The sequence below is a fragment of the Somniosus microcephalus genome, chromosome 9 (genome assembly GCF_052327205.1).
Source record: "Somniosus microcephalus isolate GS21.2 chromosome 9, FLI_Smic_1.0, whole genome shotgun sequence".
Lineage (NCBI taxonomy): Eukaryota > Metazoa > Chordata > Chondrichthyes > Squaliformes > Somniosidae > Somniosus > Somniosus microcephalus.
Window position 1 is genome coordinate 252,988,095 of NC_140995.1, and position 8,766 is coordinate 252,996,860.

Sequence of the window (8,766 nt, forward strand, 5' to 3'; positions counted from 1 at the left end):
GAATGGGACTGAGGAGAGTGTTCAGAGAGGGGGCACGGGAATGGGACTGAGGAGAGCGTTCAGAGAGAGGGCACAGGGGAATGGGACTGAGGGCAGCGTTCAGAGAGAGGGCACAGGGGAATGGGTCTGAGGCGAGCGTTCAGAGAGAGGGCACAGGGAAATGGGACTGAGGGGAACTCGTTCAGAGAGAGGGCACAGGGGAATGGGACTGAGGGGAACTCGTTCAGAGAGAGGGCACAGGGGAATGGGACTGAGGAGAGCGTTCAGAGAGGGGGCACAGGGGAATTGGACTGAGGAGAGCGTTCAGAGAGGGCACAGGGGAATGGGACTGAGGGGAGCGTTCAGAGAGAGGGCACAGGGGAATGGGACTGAGGGGAGCGTTCAGAGAGAGGGCACAGGGGAATGGGACTGAGGGGAGCGTTCAGAGAGAGGGCACAGGGGAATGGGACTGAGGAGAGCGTTCAGAGAGAGGGCACAGGGGAATGGGACTGAGGAGAGCGTTCCGAGAGAGGGCACAGGGGAATGGGACTGAGGAGAGCGTTCAGAGAGAGGGCACAGGGGAATGGGACTGAGGAGAGCGTTCAGAGAGAGGGCACAGGGGAATGGGACTGAGGAGAGCGTTCAGAGAGAGGGCACAGGGGAATGGGACTGAGGGGAGCGTTCACAGAGAGTGCACAGGGGAATGGGACTGAGGAGAGCGTTCAGAGAGAGGGCACAGGAGAATGGGACTGAGGAGAGCATTCAGAGAGAGGGCACAGGGGAATGGGACTGAGGAGAGCGTTCGGAGAGAGGGCACAGGGTAATGGGACTGAGGAGAGCGTTCAGAGAGAGGGCACAGGGGAATGGGACTGAGGAGAGCGTTCAGAGAGAGGGCACAGGGGAATGGGACTGAGGAGAGTGTTCACAGAGAGGGCACAGGGGAATGGGACTGAGGAGAGCGTTCAGAGAGAGGGCACAGGGGAATGGGACTGAGGGTAGCGTTCAGAGAGAGGGCACAGGGGAATGGGACTGAGGAGAGCGTTCAGAGAGAGGGCACAGGGGAATGGGACTGAGGAGAGCGTTCAGAGAGAGGGCACAGGGGAATGGGACTGAGGAGAGCATTCAGAGAGAGGGCACAGGGGAATGGGACTGAGGGTAGCGTTCAGAGAGAGGGCACAGGGGAATGGGACTGAGGGTAGCGTTCAGAGAGAGGGCACAGGGGAATGGGACTGAGGAGAGCGTTCAGAGAGAGGGCACAGGGGAATGTGACTGAGGGGAGCGTTCAGAGAGAGGGCACAGGGGAATGGGACTGAGGAGAGCGTTCAGAGAGAGGGCACAGGGGAATGGGACTGAGGAGAGCGTTCAGAGAGAGGGCACAGGGGAATGGGACTGAGGAGAGCGTTCGGAGAGAGGGCACAGGGTAATGGGACTGAGGAGAGCGTTCGGAGAGAGGGCACAGGGGAATGGGACTGAGGAGAACGTTCAGAGAGACGGCACAGGGGAATGGGACTGAGGAGAACGTTCAGAGAGAGGGCACAGGGGAATGGGACTGAGGAGAGCGTTCAGAGAGAGGGCACAGGGGAATGGGACTGAGGGGAGCATTCCAAGAGAGGGCACAGAGGAATGGGACTGAGGAGAGCATTGAGAGAGAGGGCACAGGGGAATGGGACTGAGGAGAGTGTTCAGAGAGGGCACAGGGGAATGGGACCGAGGAGTGTGTTCAGAGAGAGGGCACAGGGGAATGGGACTGAGGGGAGCGTTCAGAGTGGGCACGGGAATGGGACTGAGGAGAGCGTTCAGAGAGAGGGCACAGGGGAATGGGACTGAGGAGAGCGTTCAGAGAGAGGGCACAGGGGAATGGGACTGAGGAGGGCGTTCAGAGAGAGGGCACAGGAGAATGGGACTGAGGAGAGCGTTCAGAGAGCGGGCACAGGGGAATGGGACTGAGGAGAGCGTTCAGAGAGAGGGCACAGGGGAATGGGACTGAGGAGAGCGTTCAGAGAGAGGGCACGGGAATGGGACTGAGGAGAGCGTTCAGAGAGAGGGCACAGGGGAATGGGACTGAGGGGAGCGTTCAGAGAGAGGGCACGGGAATGGGACTGAGGAGAGCGTTCAGAGAAAGGGCACAGGGGAATGGGACTGAGGAGAGCGTTCAGAGAGAGGGCACAGGGGAATGGGACTGAGGAGAGCGTTCAGAGAGAGGGCACAGGGGAATGGGACTGAGGAGACCGTTCAGAGAGAGGGCAAAGGGGAATGGGACTGAGAGCGTTCAGAGAGAGGGCACAGGGGAATGGGACTGAGGGGAACGTTCAGAGAGAGGGCACAGGGGAATGGGACTGAGGAGAGCGTTTAGAGAGAGGGCACAGGGGAATGGGACTGAGGAGAGCGTTCAGAGAGAGGGCACAGGGGAATGGGACTGAGGAGAGCGTTCAGAGAGAGGGCACAGGGGAATGGGACTGAGGGGAGCGTTCCAAGAGAGGGCACAGGGGAATGGGACTGAGGGGAGCGTTCCAAGAGAGGGCACAGAGGAATGGGACTGAGGAGAGCATTGAGAGAGAGGGCACAGGGGAATGGGACTGAGGAGAGTGTTCAGAGAGAGGGCACAGGGGAATGGGACTGAGGGGAGCGTTCAGAGTGGGCACGGGAATGGGACTGAGGAGAGCGTTCAGAGAGAGGGCACAGGGGAATGGGACTGAGGAGAGCGTTCAGAGAGAGGGCACAGGGGAATGGGACTGAGGAGGGCGTTCAGAGAGAGGGCACAGGGGAATGGGACTGAGGAGAGCGTTCAGAGAGAGGGCACAGGGGAATGGGACTGAGGAGAGCGTTCAGAGAGCGGGCACAGGGGAATGGGACTGAGGGGAGCGTTCAGAGAGCGGGCACAGGGGAATGGGACTGAGGAGAGCGTTCAGAGAGAGGGCACAGGGGAATGGGACTGAGGAGAGCGTTCAGAGAGCGGGCACAGGGGAATGGGACTGAGGGGAGCGTTCAGAGAGAGGGCACGGGAATGGGACTGAGGAGAGCGTTCAGAGAAAGGGCACAGGGGAATGGGACTGAGGAGAGCTTTCAGAGAGAGGGCACAGGGGAATGGGACTGAGGAGAGCGTTCAGAGAGAGGGCACAGGGGAATGGGACTGAGGAGACCGTTCACAGAGAGGGCACAGGGGAATGGGACTGAGAGCGTTCAGAGAGAGGGCACAGGGGAATGGGACTGAGGGGAACATTCAGAGAGAGGGCACAGGGGAATGGGACTGAGGAGAGCGTTCAGAGAGAGGGCACAGGGGAATGGGACTGAGGAGAGCGTTCAGAGAGAGGGCACAGGGGAATGGGACTGAGGAGAGCGTTCAGAGAGAGGGCACAGGGGAATGGGACTGAGGAGAGCGTTCAGAGAGAGGGCACGGGAATGGGACTGAGGAGAGCGTTCAGAGAGAGGGCACAGGGGAATGGGACTGAGGAGAGTGTTCAGAGAGACGGCACAGGGGAATGGGACTGAGGAGAGCGTTCAGAGAGAGGGCACAGGGGAATGGGACTGAGGGGAGCGTTCAGAGAGATGGCACAGGGGAATGGGACTGAGGGGAGCGTTCAGAGAGAGGGCACAGGGGAATGGGACTGAGGAGAGCGTTCAGAGAGAGGGCACAGGGGAATGGGACTGAGGGGAGCCTTCAGAGAGAGGGCACAGGGGACTGGGACTGAGGGGAGCGTTCAGAGAGAGGGCACAGGGGAATGGGACTGAGGAGAGCGTTCAGAGAGAGGGCGCAGGAGAATGGGACTGAGGAGAGCGTTCAGAGAGAGGGCACAGGGGAATAGGACTGAGGAGAGCGTTCAGAGAGAGGGCACAGGGGAATGGGACTGAGGAGAGCGTTCAGAGAGGGCACAGGGGAATGGGACTGAGGAGAGCGTTCAGAGAGAGGGCACAGTGGAATGGGACTGAGGAGAGCGTTCAGAGAGAGGGCACAGGGGAATGGGACTGAGGAGAGCGTTCAGAGAGAGGGCACGGGAATGGGACTGAGGAGAGCGTTCAGAGAGAGGGCACAGGGGAATGGGACTGAGGAGAGTGTTCAGAGAGAGGGCACGGGAATGGGACTGAGGAGAGCGTTCAGAGAGAGGGCACAGGGGAATGGGACTGAGGGCAGCGTTCAGAGAGAGGGCACAGGGGAATGGGACTGAGGCGAGCGTTCAGAGAGGGGGCACAGGGGAATTGGACTGAGGGGAACTCGTTCAGAGAGAGGGCACAGGGGAATGGGACTGAGGGCAGCGTTCAGAGAGGGGGCACAGGGGAATTGGACTGAGGAGAGCGTTCAGAGAGGGCACAGGGGAATGGGACTGAGGCGAGCGTTCAGAGAGGGGGCACAGGGGAATTGGACTGAGGGGAACTCGTTCAGAGAGAGGGCACAGGGGAATGGGACTGAGGAGAGCGTTCAGAGAGGGGGCACAGGGGAATTGGACTGAGGAGAGCGTTCAGAGAGGGCACAGGGGAATGGGACTGAGGGGAGCGTTCAGAGAGAGGGCACAGGGGAATGGGACTGAGGGGAGCGTTCAGAGAGAGGGCACAGGGGAATGGGACTGAGGAGAGCGTTCAGAGAGAGGGCACAGGGGAATGGGACTGAGGAGAGCGTTCAGAGAGAGGGCACAGGGGAATGGGACTGAGGAGAGCGTTCCGAGAGAGGGCACAGGGGAATGGGACTGAGGAGAGCGTTCAGAGAGAGGGCACAGGGGAATGGGACTGAGGAGAGCGTTCAGAGAGAGGGCACAGGGGAATGGGACTGAGGAGAGCGTTCAGAGAGAGGGCACAGGGGAATGGGACTGAGGGGAGCGTTCACAGAGAGTGCACAGGGGAATGGGACTGAGGAGAGCGTTCAGAGAGAGGGCACAGGAGAATGGGACTGAGGAGAGCATTCAGAGAGAGGGCACAGGGGAATGGGACTGAGGAGAGCGTTCAGAGAGAGGGCACGGGAATGGGACTGAGGAGAGCGTTCAGAGAGAGGGCACAGGGGAATGGGACTGAGGAGAGTGTTCAGAGAGAGGGCACAGGGGAATGGGACTGAGGGGAGCGTTCAGAGAGATGGCACAGGGGAATGGGACTGAGGGGAGCGTTCAGAGAGAGGGCACAGGGGAATGGGACTGAGGAGAGCGTTCAGAGAGAGGGCACAGGGGAATGGGACTGAGGAGAGCGTTCAGAGAGAGGGCGCAGGAGAATGGGACTGAGGAGAGCGTTCAGAGAGAGGGCACAAGGGAATAGGACTGAGGAGAGCGTTCAGAGAGAGGGCACAGGGGAATGGGACTGAGGAGAGCGTTCAGAGAGAGGGCACAGGGGAATGGGACTGAGGAGAGCGTTCACAGAGAGGGCACAAGGGAATAGGACTGAGGAGAGCGTTCAGAGAGAGGGCACAGGGGAATGGGACTGAGGATAGCGTTCAGAGAGGGCACAGGGGAATGGGACTGAGGAGAGCGTTCAGAGAGAGGGCACAGGGGAATGGGACTGAGGGGAGCGTTCAGAGAGAGGGCACAGGGGAATGGGACTGAGGGGAGCGTTCAGAGAGAGGGCACAGGGGAATGGGACTGAGGGGAGCGTTCAGAGAGAGGGCACAGGGGAATGGGACTGAGGAGAGCGTTCAGAGAGAGGGCACAGGGGAATGGGACTGAGGAGAGCGTTCCGAGAGAGGGCACAGGGGAATGGGACTGAGGAGAGCGTTCAGAGAGAGGGCACAGGGGAATGGGACTGAGGAGAGCGTTCAGAGAGAGGGCACAGGGGAATGGGACTGAGGAGAGCGTTCAGAGAGAGGGCACAGGGGAATGGGACTGAGGGGAGCGTTCACAGAGAGTGCACAGGGGAATGGGACTGAGGAGAGCGTTCAGAGAGAGGGCACAGGAGAATGGGACTGAGGAGAGCATTCAGAGAGAGGGCACAGGGGAATGGGACTGAGGAGAGCGTTCGGAGAGAGGGCACAGGGTAATCGGACTGAGGAGAGCGTTCAGAGAGAGGGCACAGGGGAATGGGACTGAGGAGAGCGTTCAGAGAGAGGGCACAGGGGAATGGGACTGAGGAGAGTGTTCACAGAGAGGGCACAGGGGAATGGGACTGAGGAGAGCGTTCAGAGAGAGGGCACAGGGGAATGGGACTGAGGGTAGCGTTCAGAGAGAGGGCACAGGGGAATGGGACTGAGGAGAGCGTTCAGAGAGAGGGCACAGGGGAATGGGACTGAGGAGAGCGTTCAGAGAGAGGGCACAGGGGAATGGGACTGAGGAGAGCGTTCAGAGAGAGGGCACAGGGGAATGGGACTGAGGGTAGCGTTCAGAGAGAGGGCACAGGGGAATGGGACTGAGGATAGCGTTCAGAGAGAGGGCACAGGGGAATGGGACTGAGGAGAGCGTTCAGAGAGAGGGCACAGGGGAATGTGACTGAGGGGAGCGTTCAGAGAGAGGGCACAGGGGAATGGGACTGAGGAGAGCGTTCAGAGAGAGGGCACAGGGGAATGGGACTGAGGAGAGCGTTCAGAGAGAGGGCACAGGGGAATGGGACTGAGGAGAGCGTTCGGAGAGAGGGCACAGGGTAATGGGACTGAGGAGAGCGTTCGGAGAGAGGGCACAGGGGAATGGGACTGAGGAGAACGTTCAGAGAGACGGCACAGGGGAATGGGACTGAGGAGAGCGTTCGGAGAGAGGGCACAGGGGAATGGGACTGAGGAGAGCGTTCAGAGAGAGGGCACAGGGGAATGGGACTGAGGGGAGCGTTCCAAGAGAGGGCACAGAGGAATGGGACTGAGGAGAGCATTGAGAGAGAGGGCACAGGGGAATGGGACTGAGGAGAGTGTTCAGAGAGGGCACAGGGGAATGGGACCGAGGAGTGTGTTCAGAGAGAGGGCACAGGGGAATGGGACTGAGGGGAGCGTTCAGAGTGGGCACGGGAATGGGACTGAGGAGAGCGTTCAGAGAGAGGGCACAGGGGAATGGGACTGAGGAGAGCGTTCAGAGAGAGGGCACAGGGGAATGGGACTGAGGAGGGCGTTCAGAGAGAGGGCAGAGGGGAATGGGACTGAGGAGAGCGTTCAGAGAGCGGGCACAGGGGAATGGGACTGAGGAGAGCGTTCAGAGAGAGGGCACAGGGGAATGGGACTGAGGAGAGCGTTCAGAGAGAGGGCACGGGAATGGGACTGAGGAGAGCGTTCAGAGAGAGGGCACAGGGGAATGGGACTGAGGGGAGCGTTCAGAGAGAGGGCACGGGAATGGGACTGAGGAGAGCGTTCAGAGAAAGGGCACAGGGGAATGGGACTGAGGAGAGCGTTCAGAGAGAGGGCACAGGGGAATGGGACTGAGGAGAGCGTTCAGAGAGAGGGCACAGGGGAATGGGACTGAGGAGACCGTTCAGAGAGAGGGCAAAGGGGAATGGGACTGAGAGCGTTCAGAGAGAGGGCACAGGGGAATGGGACTGAGGGGAACGTTCAGAGAGAGGGCACAGGGGAATGGGACTGAGGAGAGCGTTCAGAGAGAGGGCACAGGGGAATGGGACTGAGGAGAGCGTTCAGAGAGAGGGCACGGGGGAATGGGACTGAGGAGAGCGTTCAGAGAGAGGGCACAGGGGAATGGGACTGAGGGGAGCGTTCCAAGAGAGGGCACAGGGGAATGGGACTGAGGGGAGCGTTCCAAGAGAGGGCACAGAGGAATGGGACTGAGGAGAGCATTGAGAGAGAGGGCACAGGGGAATGGGACTGAGGAGAGTGTTCAGAGAGAGGGCACAGGGGAATGGGACTGAGGGGAGCGTTCAGAGTGGGCACGGGAATGGGACTGAGGAGAGCGTTCAGAGAGAGGGCACAGGGGAATGGGACTGAGGAGAGCGTTCAGAGAGAGGGCACAGGGGAATGGGACTGAGGAGGGCGTTCAGAGAGAGGGCACAGGGGAATGGGACTGAGGAGAGCGTTCAGAGAGAGGGCACAGGGGAATGGGACTGAGGAGAGCGTTCAGAGAGCGGGCACAGGGGAATGGGACTGAGGGGAGCGTTCAGAGAGCGGGCACAGGGGAATGGGACTGAGGAGAGCGTTCAGAGAGAGGGCACAGGGGAATGGGACTGAGGAGAGCGTTCAGAGAGCGGGCACAGGGGAATGGGACTGAGGGGAGCGTTCAGAGAGAGGGCACGGGAATGGGACTGAGGAGAGCGTTCAGAGAAAGGGCACAGGGGAATGGGACTGAGGAGAGCTTTCAGAGAGAGGGCACAGGGGAATGGGACTGAGGAGAGCGTTCAGAGAGAGGGCACAGGGGAATGGGACTGAGGAGACCGTTCACAGAGAGGGCACAGGGGAATGGGACTGAGAGCGTTCAGAGAGAGGGCACAGGGGAATGGGACTGAGGGGAACATTCAGAGAGAGGGCACAGGGGAATGGGACTGAGGAGAGCGTTCAGAGAGAGGGCACAGGGGAATGGGACTGAGGAGAGCGTTCAGAGAGAGGGCACAGGGGAATGGGACTGAGGAGAGCGTTCAGAGAGAGGGCACAGGGGAATGGGACTGAGGAGAGCGTTCAGAGAGAGGGCACGGGAATGGGACTGAGGAGAGCGTTCAGAGAGAGGGCACAGGGGAATGGGACTGAGGAGAGTGTTCAGAGAGAGGGCACAGGGGAATGGGACTGAGGAGAGCGTTCAGAGAGAGGGCACAGGGGAATGGGACTGAGGGGAGCGTTCAGAGAGATGGCACAGGGGAATGGGACTGAGGGGAGCGTTCAGAGAGAGGGCACAGGGGAATGGGACTGAGGAGAGCGTTCAGAGAGAGGGCACAGGGGAATGGGACTGAGGGGAGCCTTCA